Genomic DNA, 21,641 nt, shown 5'->3' on the forward strand with positions numbered 1-21,641 from the left:
ACTTGCCTAATTTGCATCTTCACTGTCCTTGACCAGCTCCAAATGAGAGAGTGAGCACAAAATATTTTGCTTAGAAGCACAACAACAACCAAGAAGCTTGACACCATCCAGGACAAAGCAGCCCACTTGACTGGCACCCCATCCACAAACATTCACTCCCTCCAACACCAACGCACAGTGATAGCAGTGCAGATGCACTTCAGGAACTCAACAACGTTCCTTAGACAGCACCTTTCAAACCCACAACCACTACCATGTAGAAGAGCAAGGGCAGCAGATACATGGGAACACAACTGCCTGGGAGTTCCCCTCCAAGCCACTCACCATCCTGACTTGGAAATATATCACCATTCCTTTACTGTCGCTGGGTCAAAATCCTGGAACTGCCTCCCTAACAGTAGTGTGGGTGTACCTACACCACATAAACTGCAGCGGTTCAAGAAGGCAGCTCATCCCCACCTTCTCAATGGCAATTAGCTAGAGGGATGGGCAATAAATGCTGGCCGAGCCAGCAATGACCTCATCCCAAAAAACAAGTGGCCCTCTTTCCACAATGTTACTTTAACGTACAGTCATTAGGAAATGCAGGAGAATGGGACCCAGGAAAGGGATGGGGGATGACAGTTGTTCCAGTTTCCTCTTTATCCTTGTGAAGAAATTTATGACTTATGCTCAGTGCCTCTCCCATGGCAGGCGGAGATACATGAAAAACTAATTAATGATGAGAAAGGTCAATTGACTTCCTAGCTTTCCCAATGACTCATCTAGCTTAACACCCAAGTGCATATTGAACACCCATATCAGTTAAATCATGTTTTACATGCTTCCAGTAAAGAATTTATTTCCAATATGCATTTTAAATGTAGTCTTTACTCATTTAAAATTATGTCGTCTTGTCCTGCTGGCCTGAATCCCTGAATCCATTCAGGGATCACCTCATCTATATCACTTTATGGAAAGCGTTGAAAACTTAGATTCTTACACTTTGTATGACAGCAGATCTGACTGCAATATAGAAGACCACACTGTGCTGCATTTCACAGTCATACATCATCTTGGAGTGCATACTCCATGATATAATGCAGTCATTGCAATGCCTTGTTATTAAAATCAAACAACCAATGCCACTTTACTCTTCCTGATGCAATAAAGTGAGGCAACAGTCACCAGAGCAAACGTCTTCTATTGAATAGCGGGGCAGTAGGCATAGATGGGGGAACCCTATCTCATTTTCCCACTCAACTTTGGGCAGGATCATGACACATACTGAGCTGGATTTTATCATCCCCCTGGGACCACCTGGGAGGCAGGAAGGCTGTCAAGATGGTGCAGGAAGGCAGCAGCTGGCATGCCCATTGTTTGCCCACCACCACGCCATCTCACCGGCAATGGGAAAGGTGACGGATGGATGGCCAACCTGCCCAGAGGCCAATCAAGCCACTTAAGTATCCAATTAAGGACTTCCCTCCATCTCCGCTGATATTTTATGAGTGGCACTGTATGGAGAGGTCACCAGGTAAACACTAGCAGTCTACTGGTGGACTTGGGGGGTGGTGAGGCCATTCTTTTTGGGCACTCTTTGGCCCATAAAGAGGCCATCTGCTGGCAATGGCCATCCCCATACCAATGGTGCCACTTGACCATACCAACTTCCCCCTTTACCCCACTGCTGGGGCTTGCCTGATTGGCCCCGACACTGCCAGACCCCACTCGCCTGTTTGTGGGGATGCATGCCCCTCCTCTTCCAGGTGCAGCCCCAGCAGTGTCCACCACTCCTAATGGCACCCCTGAGGCTGCTGAGCAGCCGGCCGGCCCTCTGATTGGACCAGCAGCTCTTGAGGGTGGGCAGCTACCCTCAATAGGGATGCAGCCCAGCAGCAGCCAATTAAAAGATGCAGCCCCGGGTCCCACTGACTGCTGAAGTGGTGTCGCTCCCATTAAATCCAGCCCAGAAAATTTGGACAGTGAAGCCTCACCAACACAACCTGGGTTTTCCTCCCCCTGCCAGGAACCACCAGGAGCTGCTGCTTTTCCACTTGTTGCAAGTAACTGGCACTAGATCGTGGGGCCCAGGTTCCTGATAGATTCTTCTTCTTTCCACTCCATTTACCTCTACTTCCTAAGGCCTACATGTTGAAAGTGGCAGTAGGCCCTGTGAAATGGCAGAAAAGATTCAGAGACATCCCAGTGTCAGGAAAGCACCTTGTATTGGATTCTTCTCCACTCAGCTGTCCCAGGCACTGTGGAGATATTCTCAGGTTGCTCCTGCCCCTTAAACCTCTTTCGTTGCCTCTTCTGGGGCTACACCTTCATTTCTCATTACTCTCTGGACAGTGAGAATCCCACCAGAAGTCCACTGCCTATATGTAATGAGCCAGAACAGAGGAAAATAGATCAGAGTTGGGGTGGATGCAGCGGGATAGGTTTAAGTCCTGCCCTGCCAGAACACCGTCCTGAAGAGGATCAAACCTCCAGAGAATGTATATTACAGAAGGATCCGCTATAATAAAGAATGACTATACCAAAAACACTAAACAATGTCCCTCCTAATAGGCAATCATTTTCACTTTTTGTAGTTTTGAGTTCCTCTATACTAACATAGATTATTACAATTATAAGGTTTATAAGATCATTATATTTTGGGACTGTGTCTTTGAAGTCTAGGTAAAATGAAGAAATCATGTGACCTGTGCTGAAATTTGTCTGACGACAGGTCTGGGTGATGCGGCCGTTAAATATTAAAGGAAGCCAAGGTTATTTTACTGGGAAGAAGGTGCAAGGTATTCACACTTGCAGACAGTGGCGAAAGCAGCTGTGATGCCAGTAGACAGAGTGTGAGTCTCCAAGTCCCAGAGAAGTGTTAAGAATTTCAGGCTGCAAAAGGGTATATTTTGAATGTCCATTTGTTTCCAGGATAGGATAGAGTTGGGTCAAAAGAATAGCTGATCAGCATTTCTGTTCAGATACAAGGCCCGTGTGATTCACGTTGCCTTGGGGAAGGGTGTAGAGGAAGCCATTGTAAAGGTTGGGTTACAGACTTCCTGAAAATATCATTGAATATCACAGACAGGGGGTGGGGGGGTGGTGGGGTTAAGTCTGCCAGAGTCTGCGAGAGAGGGGGAGAGAGAGAGAGAGAGAGAGATAGCAGCTAGAAGCCAAAGGACTCAATGGTTCACCTTGCCAGAATGTGCATGGAAGCTCGCGCTCAGATTGAAAAGGTCAAATTCGTGAGTAGTTAAAACGAAGTTGGAAGATTTGCCTACCTTGCACTAGAGGGAGGATCTCCAACAATACACTCACTGTGAAGGACGGTTCTGGGGTTAGAAGTTACCAGGCTGAGAAATGAAAAGAACAAAAGTAAACTCTCGGGAGCTTGGAATCACTTTGGACTGATTGAGGGAGAATTGAATATCTACTTAAAGGATAGTGTAATGTGTATCTGTGAAGTGTTGTTCTAGTTGTTCTAGTTGTCTTTAGTTGTTCTAAAAATAACAAGGGGGTATTCATTTCCGTGGTTTAAAGTATAAGTTGCCTACAAACATGGCGTTTAGTTAATAGTGCTTTTAGTCTTTTGTTACACTACTTGGATGGGCAAGTGAAGATGATCAAGAAGCTTGGAGATCACATCACCAACCTGAAGAGACTGGGAGCCCCTGAGAATGGCATGGGAGAGTACCTGTTTGACAAGTTCACCCTGGGGGAGAGTGACTCAAGTGAATTACAGTAAACATCTTAAAATGTGAACCCTTGTTATGAGATCCTTTCAGCTATTAACTGGAAGTTTGAATTTCTTTTTAAATGTTATTGACCCCTATGGAGACCATAACAAGATGTTTAATTCTGCTAGCAGTGAGAAGGATGGGGAGGCTCTGAGCAGCAATAGAAAGGTATGTGGAATCTGGAGTGCTAGGGAGTTGGAGGGAGAAGGTTCTTGGGTGTACATGTACCAAAAGGGGCGAGTTCTGGTGGCATTTGGGAGGGACACCTTGGGAGGTGTGTGAATGGCGCCATGTGAATATGAGTATTAGACAGAAAGGACTCTCAATCTCTGGGAGTGAAAACCTTGCAGGTGGGTCCAGGATATAGCAGCACTTGGAAGTGGGGAATGTGCAGGGAGTAATGGGCAATAGGATATGCTGAGCAGGAGTACAAGGATGAGGGATCACAAAGTTCAGAAATAGGGGACCAGGGATTGGCACTGTTGATGAAAACTGGCACCTTGTAATATTGCAAGGAGCCTAAATTTGAGAGCATTGGGAAGTGGAGTATAGAAGTACTGAGGGGGGTGGAATACAATCCCATTTGGCACAGGACCTGACAGTTGGTTTTAAGTGTCGAATGCTTAAATGCTTTGGTTACCAACCCTATGTAGGCAATGGTTAACAGAGCAATAAATAATTACAATGTATACACTTGGATAAAACAAATGATACAATTTGTTTCTTTGAGTCAAAGGTTAAATACAAATAAGCACAGATCACGTAATTAGCCTACTCACCTAACTGAAAGACCTTCAAATTTTAATTTGTTTGCCTTTTAAGTAAAACACCCCCAGAAATAAACTTTGGAGATAATAAGCAAAGACTAAAATTCACATTTTCGTAATTACATGAATCAATCTCTCCTCTGATTTTCTCCCTTCTTGTCTCTACCTTTCTTTCCACTACCTTTAGCTTTCCCGAGTAGAATTCAAATGTATTAACAGCTTAAACGTGAAAGATTTCCTGAATTTCATGATGACATGTTCTCCAAGTGCTTTTTAAGATGCTGTCCAACACGAAGGAACAGAATGTCTGTAGGAGATCGAAGGGATAAAGCTTGCAGTTTGATAATCTAGAGAGAAACTGAAAATGGTCAGGTTTCACAGGTGTGGCCGGCAACTCCCTGCATTGTTTTGTGAGAAGAATTATCCACTTGAAGCCCAGGCTTTTGAGGCAGGCTGAGGCCATGAAACACAAACCTTTATAAAGGTAGTAGGAACCACCAAAAGGCAATTTCCTGCATGAATTTAATCATTCTTATTGGGAAAGCTGTTTACACAAAAGGGCTTGAAATTTGTTTCGAGCAGTTTCATCAGTTCTCCATGGCCTCTCCTTTATTCCTGGCTTATCCTGGCTGGCCAGTTATTGGCTGTTTTCAGGAATTCTTAGATGTTCTTATTGGTAGCTTTTGAGACACCTCAGTTTTTGATTTGAAAGCTTCCAATATCTTAAGTTCTGAGTTGCTATTGTTTTACTGAGTCACAGAAAGGGTGGCAAAATGGTGTTACAGTAAGCACTTCAAGAAGTGTGCACTATGAACAAGGTTTTTAATATATTGTACAAAGGTTATTTTCAAAGCTATTGGTTTATGATGATTCAAAAATTCAAATGTTTTTTTGGGGGATTGCAGAATTTTTTGCCAGTGTTTCAGGGATTGCAATGTGTGATTTTTTTTCCAGTTTTACAATGAGAAAATATAAACCAGTAGCTCTGCGTATAATATACAAGGCTATCCCCCATAATCAGGGCTGGTGCTGGGGGGTGGGGGTCACATTCTCAGGATACGGGGTAGACCATTTAGGACTGAGATGAGGAGAAATTTCTTCACTCAGAGGGTGGAATTCTCTACCACAGAGAGCTATGGAGGCCAAGTCACTGAATATATTTAAGAAGGAAATAGATAGATTTCTAGACTCTAAAGGCATCGAGGGGTATGGGGAGAGCACTGGAGTACGGCGTTGAGATAGAGGATCAGCCATGATCATATTGAATGGCGGAGTAGGCTCAAAGGGCCGAATGACCTACTCCTGATTCTATTTTTCTGTTTCAATATCCTGGCTGCACACACATGTGATGTGACTATTGCCTGGGCTGGTAGCATAGGACCCAGGCTGCACAAAATGTTACGATGAGAGTTCCTCTCCCTAATGTGAGTGGGCTATTGCCTCATGGAAAAAAAACAATGCATGTGGCAAAGAAGAGGAGGATTTTCAACAGTGTGTCCAGCACTGTATACTTTCTAGAAGGGTGTTTTTTCTTTAGGAAATAGACAATGCTAGTTCTCGGAAATTAAGTGGGCACACAAGTAATGTAAGCGGGGAATAACAGTTCATAAACGGCTACCATAAAGTTATCAGTTTTGATATAAAAATTGAAAAGGCGAACAAAGATACTAGTAAGAACAGAAAGTGCTGGAAATACTCAGCAGCCTGGCAGCATCTGTGTAGAGAGAACTAGAGTTAATGTCTCGACTTGCATATGGCTCTTCTTTTGTTTTTATTTACGATTGGCGGGCAATCGAAAAAGCCAAGCGACCTTTCCACATTTTAGGAAACCTCATCCATGGGCGAGATGAGGTTTCCTAAAGCAAATAAAAATAAAATAAAAATTTTACACTTGAATTAAACACATGCCCATGCTCATGTGACAGACTCACATGAAGGGACATGTTTTATGACATTTTTATTTTCTTCATTAGTTTTTTTAAACAGCACTTCATCTCCCTGAGGCAGCCACATAAAATGGCCCACATAAAATCGCAGTGCAGGGCCGATCGCGGGCGGCTGTCAGCTTCCCAACCACCCCCACCTGCCTCTGCCAAGCACCCCAGCCAAGGGCAAAATTCTGCCCCAGTAGGTTTGTCAAACATGATTTCCCTTTCATAAATCCATGTTGACTTTGTCTAATCCCGTTGATATTTTCTAAGTGTCCTGTTATCACATCCTTTATAATAGACTCTAGCATTTTCCCTACCACTAATGTTAGGCTAGCCGGTCTATAATTTCTTGTTTTATCCCTCCCTCCTTTTTTAAATAGTGGGGTTATATTTGCCCTCCTCCAATCTGCCGGGACTGTTCCAGAATCTACAGAATTTTAGAAGATGACAGCCAACGCATCCAGTGTTCCATGGCCACTTCCGTTAGTACCCTGGAATGTAGATTATCAGGCCATGGGATTTATTGGCTTTCAGTCCCAACTTCTCCAGCACTGATTTTTAGTAATACTAATTTCCTTCAATTCCTCCTTCTCACTAGACCTTTGGTTCCCTTGTATGTGTGGGAAGTTATTTGTGTCTTCCCACATGAAGACAGAACTAAAGTATTGTTTAATTGCTCTGCCATATCCTTGTTCTCTATTATAAATTCCCCTGTTCTGGACTGTAAGGGACCTACATTTGTCTTCACTAATCTTTTTTGTCTTGCATACTTAAAACAGGGCTGTAAAAGCGTCTAAATGTTCCTTGTAAGTTTACTCTCACGCTCTATTTGTCCCTTCCTCTTGGTCCTCCTTTGTTAAATTCTAAACTGCTCCCAATCCTCAAGCTTGCTACTTTTACTTACAACTTTATATAACTCCTCTTTGGATCTAATACTATCCTTAATTTCTTTTGCTAGCCATGGCTGGGCCACTTTTCCTGTTGTGTTTTTGTGGCAGAAAATAATATACAACTGTTACAATGCATGCAGTCATTCCTTAAATATTAGCCATTGCCTACCCACTGTCATGCCTTTTAATGAAGTTCCCCAATCTACCTTAGCCAACTCACACCTCATACCTTCATAGTTTCCATTCTTTAGATTTAGAACTCTAGTTTCAGGTTGGACTACTTCACTTTCCAACCTAAGGGAGAATTCTATCATGTTATGGTCACTGTTCCCTAAAGGACCCCGCACAACAAGATTATTAATTAACCCCTTCTCATTGCACAGAACCAAATCTAGGATAGCCTGTTCCCTAGTTGATTCCTCAACGTGCTAGTCTAAAAAACCATTGCTGAGATGGTAGAGGTACAGCTAACAAATCAAATTCCATTTTGTTACACGGGATCCTTAAACTGGTACAGGTATATTGTAGATTGTTTTGCACGTATCTATCCATTTTTCTGTGGAAACCAGTGGCCTTTATTACTTTGCTGCAATTTTAATTTCTTGTTTTCTTCATATAGAATAGAATCATAGAATGGTTACAGCACAGAAGGAGGCCATTCAGCCCATGCCAGCTCCCTGCAAAGGCAAGCCATCTAATCCCACAACCTGCCCTTTCCCCATAGCCCTGCAAATGATTTTCCTCCAGGCGTCTATCCAATTCCCATTTGCAAGTTGCAGTTGAATCTGCCTCTCCCAGTCTCCCCAGCAGTATATTCCACATTGGAGCCACTCGCTGCATAAAAAGCTTTTTTTCATCCTGCCTTTTTCCAATCAATTTAAATCCACGTCCTTTGGTTTTCAATCCTTCCCCAGCAGGAACAGTTTCTCTCTACCTACTCTGTCTAGTCACCTCGTGATTTTGAACACCTCTAACAAGTTATTTCTTGACCTTCTCTTCTGCAAGCAGAACAAACCCCAGCTTCTCCAAGCTATCCACACAATAATATGGCCATTGTAATTATTAATCTCATTATTCATTTCCTTCCGCATTTTTCTTAGGAGAAAAGCCCTCAAAAAATGTTTAATAAGGAAAGAGGAGAAGACAATGACTACAAAGCACAACCTCTGGAAAGAAACTCTGCCTCCTTAAACAGGGGAGACATTCCGTGAGAACCTTTCCAAACAGGAGGCTGTGAGATCCGTATGCTCTGAACTGTCAGCCCAGCCTACAAACTGATGCCCACAGGCTAGGCTTTTGTTTAGAAGCTGGGTTAACAAACACTGCAAGTCATTCTTCCTGTTCCACTTTCTGAAGCATGTCCTGTTAGGCTGAGAGCACGATATGCCGCTGGCTGCGATTAGCAGCAAGTGTCACAATGCATTATACCAATGTTACGTTTGAACTCAAGTAGGGATATGCTGCAGAAGATTTTTTTTTAAACAAGAGAAAGACAAAATATGGTTTTACTTACAAGAAGCTGGATGGGAGATAACTAGCTGAATCATAGTTGATAACGTAATCTCTGTCATCACAGGTCTCTTGCTCCCACTGGCAGTTATTGTGGCAGGGCAGCTGGTTACTTTTTTGGAATAAACATGATTTATTGTGCACTTTATCTGGTGATTTTTTTTTTTGTGGAAGTATGGGATAGCCACGCTGGATAATGGAGTTTTTTTTTTGCCTTTTTTTATTCCAGTGTCAACATTAAGTCCTCTCAAGTTGGCTAAAGCACAGGTTAAAAGCAAAATAAAGCTACTCTACACTGTCCCAGCATACGCTTCCCCAGTCAGGTGAGGTACAGGCTAAAGGCAGAGTAAATTTCCTCTGCACTTTCCCGAGAAGTAGGCCAGATGTAGCACGGGTTAGGTTTTATTTTTATTGGCTCTCAGGGTGTAAGTAAGGCCATGTTTTTGTCTATCTGCTCTGGGAAGATAGTGGCAGTGCGCCACTTTTTTGAGGAAAAGCAGCAATTCAGCATCTTTCATAGTAATTTTTTTTTTAAACCAGTATTTCAATTATTGAATTGAATGTCCTAGTTTTTCCTAGTATTGTCCATTGTTTGTCCTAGTAGGATTATGGAGCTATGGACTTATGAATCATTAGTCCAGTACCATAACCACTAGCTATAACATAGGTGAATTCTTCTACCAAACTCTTCCAGGTCAGGTTAAGCAGGAGAGGTTCAGAGTAAAGTTGTCTCTCACTATCCTTACAATGTGCCTTGTCGCCTGTAACTAACCACATACATTCTATGCCCCCACGCTAACCCTAACCTTTTAGTCTTGGGATTATGGATGTCAGATGGAAATAAGTAGTGAAAACAGGTACAAAGTTCATTAATATATATGAAACGAACCCCAGTGTTGTGATTATTTTTAATGGCCTCATTAACCTGTGTCACTAACTTTAATGATTTATGAACGTGTACCCCTAAATCCCTCTGGGCTCCTGTTTCAGAACAATAACAACTTAAATTTATATTGCATTTTTAACATAATAAAATATCCCAAGCACAGCAGGTAGGCCTCTCTGTTTTATACTTTCGCACTCAGGTCAGATGCTGATCACTGCAGCCACACTGGATTCCACTGGTAACGACAGAGACCAAGTGAGCAAGTAGATCAGGCTGTTGCTGTTTACTGAAACAGGGATCACTGATATGAAGACAGACTCACAGGCTCACGTTGCCATGGGTCTACAATGCTGGTAGTACAGATCATTAGGTTTCTTACACTATGAAATGCAGCTGCATAAGGTTTGTGTGTCTGCCTTCTGCATGCGTAAAAGTGTTAGCGGTAAACCTCAATGTTACCTCCCTCCCACCCTCCCCATAATGGAAAACAGGCAATCGGTGAAGTTAAAATGGAGCAGCTGCTTACCCTCCTCTGAACCCAATGCCTCCCTGCCATATCCTAAAGTTAACCTGATTTTTTTTAAGAATGTGAGTGAAACACCCACAGAAAGGAAGTGAGTCCCATTTCAAATATACAGTTCAGATGCTGACAACATTGATCTTAGCTGGATGCCCAAGCAGTTTCCCCATTATGTCAGGCCTGCTGGGAGGAGGATCATGGCTCAGAAGGCGCCCGTGAGATAAATCGTAAAGTTTTACTTTTGGTTTCTTCATAGACCAGGCCTCACATAGTAACCATGAGCTTCCTTTACCCCAAGCTTCACCTTCTACCATTCACCTTTACTACTTACCTAATTTCAGAGGCCAATCCCATGCAGCCTTGGCTATGGCCAGCCTGCAATATTCCACTCTCACCAGGTGGTGTCACACTCACATGGGACTCCAATGAAAGTTATGGCAATCAGACCCAGCTGGTACACGCCCTCAGGGCCCCGGCCACTTTGCAGACCATACCCAACTATTCCATTTAAAATCGGGGCCATAAACACAGGTACAGCACTGAACTTCTAATGAGTTGATTGATTTGAGCTTGCATTTTCATGCAGGCAGTAGCCTGAAGTGACCTGCACATCAACTCCCGCATTCCGTCAAATTATAATCCCAGTGCGAAATCAACAGTCGTGATACAATCACTTTAGAAATCATCAGTCATTTGCAAAATTAAAACATTTCGTCAGTCTATCTAGCAGCGTGAGCCGAGCACACAATCTGAGAGAAGGTACAGTATGGTACAACATGTTGAACACACCAAATGGAAATCCCCAATCTGCTTCAAGTCTTTATTCACGAATGTTGCCTCCAGCCAAATAAAATCGATGTACGCTGAAACCCATCATGCCAGCCTCACAGGTCAGCTGCATAAAAGGACAGTCTAATTTATTGACTAGTTGCCGTGGAGGCGAGTGGGTTTGCAGTAGTTTATAAAGGAACAGTTTCTGGTTTGTTATAGAATGATAGTTTTAAACCTGCGTGCAGAAGTGTGACCTGGGCCACTGATGTGATACAGAAATGGAAGATTGTTTGAGGCATCTGTGTAAAGCATATCCTTGAGATAACCAGGGCACAAGGCAGGTTGGTAAGGCTAATGAATAGATAAAAAATGGTTAAAAAACTGTATTAGAAATTTTTTTAATAACACTCAATTTGTGGACTTAATTCTAACTGGATTTTTGCAAAAACAAGCATGTATTCTACCAAATGTTCATAATTATAACTGGGATCTGGAATGGGAAGAAATATCCATATATTTAATGATCTTCAAGTTTCAGCAATAAGTCTGTGTCTCCCTGGTTAGAAGCCTGAAGCCTCAAACCATGACTTAAGGGCGGGATTTTCTGGCCCCGCCCACCGCCGGCATCGTCCAGTCCTGCCAAAAGTCAATGGGCTTTTGGCTGGGCCGCCGAAATCTCCCACGGGGGTGGGGGGGTCCCGCCACAACGGGTCGGAAAATCCCAGCCTTGAATAAAAAGAGGAATTAGGTCCACTGATGTCCGCTTTCAGTAACGTCCCTCCTTCAACCGAAGGCACCATAAATACGTATTAACTGGCCTATTTTCTGCTATTTGGTGGACATTGTGGGCGCAGAGTAACTCTCTTACAGAAGCATCACTGCACTTGAAAAATAGTTTTGTTCCGCTAAGTGTCTGGCATGCACCGTCATCCATCACCATGGACAGAGTTTTACGCCCTGACCCGAATGGGAGTGAAACAGCGCACGATGACCTCGCACTCACGCGATATTATACTCGGTGGGCGTGCACTGCAGACAGAAACTGGCCTGCCGACAATTAAGCGGGCAATCGACCCCATTAATAATGCAATTAACGGCAATTTGAAGTGGCCCGTCCACATTTACAGTTGGCGGATTCTCCCAGGCAGCATTCACATTTTGGCTCAAACCTCGATCCAGGACGGGATGAAATCTCCGTGGGGAAATAAAATAAAAAGATATATCCGGGGACTGTGTTTTTTTTTATGAGGTAAGCTTTCAGGTGCTTGATTGTGCTGCATGGACATATTTTGCAGCATCTTTTGTCCTTTCCTTTACTCTGTGGAGGTCTGCAACTCCCTGGGGCAGCTGTCCGCCTTCAGGGACCTCGCTAGAAGTGCTCGCCCGCGCTCTCAGTTAGGTCAGCGCCCGTCCTCACCCCGGCAGCGCTGAGCGTTTCAGCGCACGTTTCACTCTGACTGGTCGTTAATTGGCCAGCCAGCGTGAAATTGCGGTCAGGGGCTGTTCCCGTCCGCTTCCGGGCCTGACGATCGCATGCGCCGACAAACAAAAAATTCAGGCCCATGTTTAAAAATCTCCAAATGAAGCGACTGAGAAATCCATGCACATAAAAGCCATTTTTAACTCTCAGTGCGAGTGGATGGCCATCAACAATAGTGCCTGCAAAATTAGTGCTACAGTTCTTGCAGAAATCCTCAGAAGGAAGGACTTGCACTCATATGGCACTTTTCATGACCTCAGGACAATCTAAAGTGTTTTACAGTCAATAAGAACCTTGAAAACATAGTCAATGTTGTAATGGAAAGTAATGCAGCAGCCAATTTGCACACAAGACAGGAACCACATACAACAATGTGGTTCATAAACAGATCATTTGTTTTCATATTGTTTGAAGGATAAATTTTGGCCAGGACATGGAGAGAACTCCCCTGCTCAGGGGAGTTTCGAATGGCATCTTATATTTCCACCTGCCAGAGCAGACCAAAGATGTCATGTCTGACAGTGCAGCACTCCCTCAGTCCTGCACTGAAGCGTCATCCTGGATTACGTGCTCAAGTCTTTGGAGTGCGGCTTGAATCCACGGCTTCCAACTCAGAGGTGAGAGTGCCACCATGGAGTTAAAGCAGGCACACCAATAAGGCTAAGGCAATCTCTTACAGTGTCATCTAACACTATATTGCTGAAAATATTAAATCAGAAAGGTTACAGTGGACAATTCTGCCTCACTTCTGTTCTGAGATAGATAGGTTTAAATTAGACTCCTAAATGACTTTACATGGGTCTTGAAACTGGAGCACAGAACCCAGGTAAAATCTAAGATTTGACCATTTACTTCCATAGCTTCCAAATTCTTCAGGAGGATCATGTGAGGGACATGAGGTCATAGGTGGCTTATCAGACCCCTGGCTCTTTCATTTGTGTAAAACTATCCTATTAAAATGCATTTATTTTATTTTAAAAGCTGCATACACACTGAGATTTATCCACTTAAAATCCAGAGTTTTATTCTGATGGGTTTATTCATTTGCAGTTTTACTCCCCTGAGGAAAGAGGGTTAATGGGATACAAATCCAGAAGCATGGTGTGCATAGAGATGCAATCCAATTCAATTCAATTAACTAACATGATCAGCAGTCAAATAAAACCATTAAAGATTATTTCTTCCACACAGAATATTTCAATTTACAAAAATGCTTCAATTACCAGGGAAGTAATGTGGTGCAATGCAGGTTAAAAACATTAGAATATTATCCTGCAATGTGCCAAGAAATCAATGGGCTGGTCAAAAGAGCAAAGAGCCCTGTTATACTTTACTAGAGAGAGACAGAATGTAGCTCTTATTCAACTGATCCTGAGGAGCAGAAAACTCTGAGAGAGCTGAGCTGGGTGTGGGGAGAGCTTTAAATTCCAACATATACAACAGTGATCGATTATGTTGGGACAAAAATCTCAACATCCAATGTTGCTTCCGAAACAGGTGGAAATGTGAGAATAGTGAGAGCAATGGCTAAAACTGGAAATCAATATAATATCGGCAACATATGCGCCCCGAAGCAGAAACAAATATATTTATCAATGGTTTCCTTGGTATTCCAGCAGTGGACCAACATGCAATGGATTGTGAGGATGAGACATGAGTTTTGAACACCACCGTGGCCACAAGTTGCAGCTGTAAACAGAAATTGAAAAAGGCTACGATCATGCACTTATTTCAAAGAAGAAAAATATAAGAATCTTCCTCTGGAGATTACAGCACCACTTTTCTTGGGGGAGTTTGAAAGCAATCAGTTCCATCTGCAGAAACACAAGTAATATACAAACTTGTTCCAGATTCAAAGCTTTGGGGTGGTAGGGCAGTGGTGGGAATAAGTTCTTTATAACCCTGTAAGTGCTTATCTGAGACAGGGAGGCACTGCATTCACCTTTTTACCCCCTCAACACTTTCCATGTTAAAGGAGTGGGCGGTAAGAGGAAGCATTATTTTATATTTCTTTTTACTCTTTCATGGGACGTGAGCATTGCTGGCTAGGCCAGCATTTATGACCTATCCCTAATTGTCCTTGAGAAGGTGGTGGTGAACCATCTTCTTGAACTGCTGCAGTCAGGTGTAGGTACATTCATAGTGCTGTTAGGTAGGGAGTTCCAGGATTTTGATCCAGCAACAGTGAAGGAATGGCGATATAGTTCCAAGTCAGGGTGGTGCGTGACTTGGAGGGAAACTTGCAGATGGTAGTGTTCGCATGCAAGTCATACCTAGCACAAAGGGAGATGGCTGTTGTTGCTGGAGGTCAATCATCTCAATTCCAGGACATCATTGTAGGAGTTCTTCAGGGTATTGTCATAGGTCCAACCATCCTCAGCTGCTTCATCAATGATCTTCCTTCCATCAGAAGGTCAGAATGGTGATGTTCGCCAATGATTGCACAATGTTCAGCACTATTCCTGACTCCTCAGATACTGAAGCAGTCCATGCTCAAATGCAGCAAGAACTGAACAACATCCAGGCTTGGGCTGACAAGTCGCAAGTAATATGCGTGCCACACAAGTGCCAGGCAATGACCATCTCCAACAATAGAGAATTTAACTGTCGCCCCTTGACATTCAATGGCATTACCATCACTGAATCCCCCACTATCAACATCCTGGGGTTACCATTGACCAGAAACTGAACTGGACTGGCCATATTAATACTATGACTACAACAGCAGATCAGAAATTAGGAATCCTGCAGCAGGTAACTTACCCACTGACTCTCCAAAGCCTGCCCACCATCTACAAGGCAGAATTCAGGAATGTGATTGAATACTCTCCATTTGCCTAGATGAGTGCAGATCCAACAACACACAGGAAGCTTGACACCATCCAGGACAAAGCAGCTCATTTGATTGGCATCCCATCCACAAACATTCACTCCCTCCACCACTGTCACACAGTGGCAGCAGTGTGTACCATCTGCAAGATGCACTATAGGTATTCACTAAGGCTCCTAAGACAGCACCTTCCAAACCCACAATCACTACCATCTGGAAGTACAAGGGCAACAGATGTATGGGAACGTCACCGCCTGGAAGTTCTCCTCTAAGCCACTCACCGTCCTGACTTGGAGATATATCGCCGTACCTTCACTGTCGCTGGGTCAAAATCCCGGAACTCCCTTCCTAACAGCACTGTGGGTGTACCTACACCAGATGGACTGCAGTGGTTCAAGAAGGCAGCTCACCTCCACCTTCTCAAGGGCAACTAGGAATGGGCCATAAATGCTGGCCTAGCCTGCGACGCCCACATCCCATGAATGAATAAAAAAAACTTACACTTATGGACATTAAATTGCACCTACCTCCTGTCTCCCATTCCATTCTCTCATTCAGTTAATGTATGTTCTGCAATCTTTTACACCTCCTTGTTTGCTGAACTCCTTATTTTTGTGTTGTCAGCAAATTTTGAAATTGTGCTTCCTACACCCAAGTAATCACTGAAAGCTGGAGTAAATAAATCCAGCATTGACTCCTGGAGTATACCACTTCCAACTATTTGAGTCTGACTAACATCCATTAACCTCAATTTGTATCAACAAACTATGTGCCTGTGCTGCCACATTTCCTCTTACATTATTCATCTGCATGGTTTTTTTTTTGGAACAAACATCCAGTAATACTCCAGCCATTCTTATATTTATGCCCCTGGAATTACTACCCACGCCATGTCAACTTTAGTGCAGACCTTGGCTGGTGTTCTCTTCCGGACTCCTGGCCTGATATTGAAGGGCATTTCAGACAGGCTCAAGTGACTTCAGAGGATGATCTTACTTAAAATCTTTTTTTCTATTTAAGTTCTGAGTTCCAGATCATTAGGTGCTGTAGCTAAAGAAAGAACCGAGTTGGCTCTCTGCACATTGATTCCTAAACTTCATGCTTTATACTCACCAAATGCTATTGTCTAAGCTCACTACCTACAACCTTTGGGTTAGGTCTAGCTGTGTTGGCCCTTATTACAGTTGGTGAGAATGACACGGAATACTTGAGGTGCTGCCAATCTGTTTGTCCAGGCCTATAAAGACAATAAAGGAACACAATTTAATGCTGGAAGCAAAAGATATCTTCATATTGAGGCTGCTTTGTAATATATCGTATGTGCTAGGGCAATATCCATTGCTGAGGGTGTAATAAGGTGAACTCTGTGCCTCCAAGTCTCAAGTATTAATGGGCTCCAAGAGTGACTCTTGGAAAAAGCATGTCTTTTATCAATTGGCTCTCCACTAGAGGGACCAGCTGCACATTGGCAAAATAAAAAGGGGATCAAGAGCAGCATTTATAGATCAAGGGTCTTGCTTGAGCACAATTCCTCTTGTGACATCAGGAAAATATATTTTAATGAATCAGATGAGTGATGGAAAATCTTAATTCCCGTGCAGACATTCATATGCATGTGCACACACGCAACAAAAAGTGCCATTTGAGCAACAAACTCAATGTTGTCCTTCCTTAGATATATTCACATGAAGATCTTAAAAAATACTTGATGTCATCTTTATTAAATCTTTTCAGTTCTGCCCCATGGTCTATAATGAGAGCTGATATGAGAGAACGCAAAGAAAAAAGATTGAAGAGTGTGTACATCCACTGCAGCTCCCCAACTTCCAGAGTCAAAGGGCTGAATTTTAGTCTAAAAAAAGCAAGCAGGTTTGGGTCAGGTTGGGGTTGGGGTTGGGTTTGGGGGTGGGGGAGGGGGTGGGTGTTGGTGGGTGGTGCTAAGGTCTGAAAAATTTGTTTCCTAACCCAAGCCACCTCCAACCTGCTCATTCCCACTTAAATTAAGGTGGAAAGTGGACAGGCAGCCAGCCCGTTAGAAGTTGAAGAGTGACACCAGGTATGACCTCACTCCTCACACTTCGCTTTCATTAAACAATTGCAGAGTGACGCAAAGAGAAATTAGCTTCTTTCTGGAGAATAATAGTTGTTCTTTGCTTTTAACTTACATCTCACAAAGAATTTTGAATAAATTGTGCCCTACTAATGTATTTTAAAGTTAATCCATTTTAATATCAATGGATGGCCAGTTATAAACATCAAATGTTCAAAATGCTGAATTAAAACCCTACAATCCCAATAGTTGAAGGTATTCTCTCCCACAGTCCACATGGAACATTCCACTGAGAGAAGAGTCATGTATTGAACAGAAAATGCAAGGGGCATAGAACTCATCCTACATTAACCATAACTTGCTCAATTGAACAGAATTGAGTTAAAATGGGCATAAAATTTGAAGTCAGAGGTTCACGAGTTTCAGGGTCATAAATATTGAAGATTTTATTGCTTGTAAATTTTCACAAAAAAAAATCCATTCTCACCATCTTGAGAGTTTTCCATTCCATAGCCCGAAATCTTCCACAAGCAACTGTGAGTGATAAGAATGCTGACTACATTACGACAGCTATATTACAATCATAAACAAACAAAACCATTTTCAGAAAAAATAATTATACTCTTTTCAGGGACTGATAAAACTTGTCCACCTTCTCATTACATCTCTATAACACTCAATTATATTGTCTTCTTCAATGGCTTTTCTCAATGAATTATTCCACAACTATCATTCTTTGGGTGGAAGCCAGGCTTCCCTTCTTCATAACGTTTTACGAAAGGGAAATCCTGTTTGACAAATTTATTAGTGTTTTTTGAGGATGTAATTAATAGGGTAGATAAAGGGGAACCAGTAGATGTAGTATACTTGGATTTCCAAAAGGCAAAAGTTTAATGCATGAGATGAGGTCTCATAGAGTTGGGGATGATATATTAGCATGGATAGAGGATTGCTTAATAGACAGGAAGCAGAGTGTAGGCATAAATTTGCAAGGTGACAGACTGTGGCTAGTGGAGGGCTACAAGAATCAGTGCTGTGGCCTTAACTATTTACAACCTATATAATGACTTAAACAAAGAGACAGAGAGTAACATACCTAAGATTGCTAATGATACAAAGCTAGCAGTAATGCAAGTTGTGGGGTGGACACTGAGGCTGCAAAGAGATATAGACAGGTTAAGTGAGTGGGCAACAAGTGAGTTGCAGATTGAGTATAATGTGGGAATTGTGAGGTTATTCATTTTAGCTGTAAGAATAAAAAAGCAGAATTTTTTTTTTAAATGTGTGAAAATTGTCAATGGTGATGTTCAGAAAGATTTGAATATAGCCATACATGGAACCCAATAAGTTAGCATGCAGGTACAGCAAGTAATTGGGAAAGCAAATGGTACGTTGGCCTTTAGTGCAAGAGGATAAGAGTACAAGAGGAAAGAAGTTTTGATACAATTGTATGGTAAGGCCACATCTGGAGTACTTTGTACAATTTAGTTTTCTATATTTAGGGGACAATATACTTGCATCGGAGGCAGTACAGAGAAGGTTCACTAGATTGGTCCCTGGGATGAGAGGCTTGTTCTATGATGAGAGATTGAAAAAACTATGTCTTTATCCTCTGGAGGTTAGAAGAATGAGAGATGATCTCATTAAACCATTCAAGATTACGAAGGGGCTTGACAGGGTAGATACTGAGATGTTGTTTCCCCTGTCTGAGGAATCTAGAATAAAGGGACAGAGTTTCAGGATAAGTGGCTGATCATTTAAGACTGGGATGAGGAGAAATTTCTTCACTCAAAAGGTTGTGAATCTTTGGAGTTCTCTACCCCTCAGAGGATGTGTATGTAGCATTATTGAAGATAATTAAGGCTGAGATGGACTTATTTTTGGTCTCTCAGGGAATCAAGGGGCACGGGGAGTGTGCAGGAAAGTGGAGTTGAAGCCCAAGATCAGCCATGATCATACTGAATGGAAGAGAAAGCTTGATGGGTCATATGATCTTCTCCTGCTCCTATTTCTTAAATTCCTATGTTATAATATCAAATATTACAATTGGTGTACCACCACCATGAGAAATCTTCCTCTATCTGCAAATTCCCTTAATACATAACCTTGAAAACGCAAAACAGATCATCTGAGAATCTCTGCAGAAGAAGCCATTCCAAATTGCTTAACCTTTCCTTAATAGAATTTCTTTTATTAAACTCTTATGTGTGATATTTGACTGTGATTCGGCCCAAGGAAACCGAGAGTAGCAACAGGTTTCATATCACACTGACTGACTACATCCAAGTGCAATATTGGGCAGAATTTTCTGGCTGACGTACGGGTGGTGGAGCCCACACGTCAGCACCTAAAATGTTGACAAAGCGGGAGCGTCCAGACGTCAGCGTGTAGCATCATGATATTTAGGTCGGCGGGCGCGCTATGCAGTGTGACGCACGCCCGTCATTAATTAAAGGCCTCATTAAGGCCCTTAACTTGCCAATCGATGAGGATTTTGAGGGGCCCGTGTGAACTTCGGCTCAGCAGAAGGGCCCAACGGGCAGGCGGGTAGGTGATTTTTTATCAAAACTCATGCACTGGTGGGATATGTGGGTTCAGAGGGGTTGTTCATGTTTTTCATGAAGTATTGAATACAGAAAGTGTTTTAAACTTGCCTGTGTGATTGTTAGCAGTTCAAATCAATTTCCAAGCGCTTTTTGTGTACTTTGAACCTCCAGCTCAGCAGTCTGCAGACAGTAATCTTTATCGGGCCTGCAGCTTTCCGGAGGCCTCCATTTAGCCTGGGTTCTGACATCTCCACTGGAGGCAGCTCCTCTGAGGAGGAAGGGAGGGATAGAATAAGGAGGAGGCCAGGACTGGACAATCAGCCTCCAGGGGAGCCACCTTTGGGAGGCCAGGTGCAGGCACAAGGGGCGCAGGGCCAAGAGGTTGTCCAAGGTGGAAGGGGCCGCAGAAGACGCCACTATCCCGCTGCCAGGGTATACAGGCGGCGAAGCAGCTACCTCAATATGACTGAGGTGCAGTGCCAAAGGAGGCTCCGACTGTCAAAGGAGACAGTCAACTATATCTGTCAGATGATTGGCCCAGAGATCTCCCCTAACTGTGTGGGTGGACACCCCATGCCAGCGGCTCTGAAGCTCATAGTTGCCCTCCACTTCTATGCCTCTGGCTCCTTCCTGGGCTCGATGGGTGATCTTTGCGGTGTCTCCCAATCAGCTATCCACACTTGTGTCAAGCAGGTTACAGACGCTCTGTTCAGGTGTGCATTGACCTTCATCCACTTCCGCTGCGACCAGGCAAGCCAGACAGAGCGAGCCAGAGGCTTCGTGGCCATTGCTGGCTTTCCCCGCGTCCAGGGTGCTATAGACTGTACACATGTGGCCATCAAGGCGCCAGCAGGTGAGCCCGGTGCCCTCGTCAACAGGAAGGGCTTCCACTCCATGAATGCAACGGTCACTGGCAGAGGGGCGGAGGAGCTGCTGCCCTCAGCCGGAGTGCCCTGAGAGGAGCTCACAGCGACAACAGGCAGCTGCTGTGCTGACATGAGGTCACATTGGACCTCCCTGCTCACCGCAGATGGATGGGCACCGAGCGCCGACACTTGACACATCTCCCACATTGGGAATGAACACCTGTGGCCATTACTGCTCTGAGGGCTTGCAGGTCAGAGCGTAAACCAATCAGAAGATTCTCCATCCGATCGAAGTCCCTCTCCATGAGAGTCGCCAATCTCTCAGTGGAGGAAGCGTGAAGATCTGCCCTGAGGTTCATGCCTTCACTGACACTCTGCCTGGACTCCTCCATTGCAGAGACCAACTGAAACATACCCTCATGCAACCCTGCCAGATGCAAACGTGATTCCTGCCGCTTGTCCTGCAGCTGCTGCATTGGTGACATCTCCAGAGGCACATCATCACTGCCAGACTCAGCATGTGTCTGGTCCCCTTCATCCCTCCGGCTGCTGGCGCCATCGGCACTCTGTGTCCCTGCCATCTCCTCCAGCGATTGTCAAGTGCCCTCTCCACTGTGACCCGGGGCACTAGCCGACGTTACATTCCCCACCGAACTGTTTGCGGCTGCGCTGGTGCCTGGCTGGCTGAAATGATGTGCCGCAAGTTGCAAGTCTTGGCCCTCAGGTATGGAAGGGGGGGCTGCGGTCTTGTTGGCTGCAGCCATGCGGTAGTGATGCTAAAATTAACAACAAGGACAGTGCATCAGTTAGCGTACAGTCAGTAACACCTTTCATCCCTTTCCACCCCAGCCTCATAAGTCGCTCACCCTTCAAGAC

This window comes from Cetorhinus maximus, chromosome 12 (genome assembly GCF_964194155.1).
Source record: "Cetorhinus maximus chromosome 12, sCetMax3.hap1.1, whole genome shotgun sequence".
Classification (NCBI taxonomy): Eukaryota; Metazoa; Chordata; class Chondrichthyes; order Lamniformes; family Cetorhinidae; genus Cetorhinus; species Cetorhinus maximus.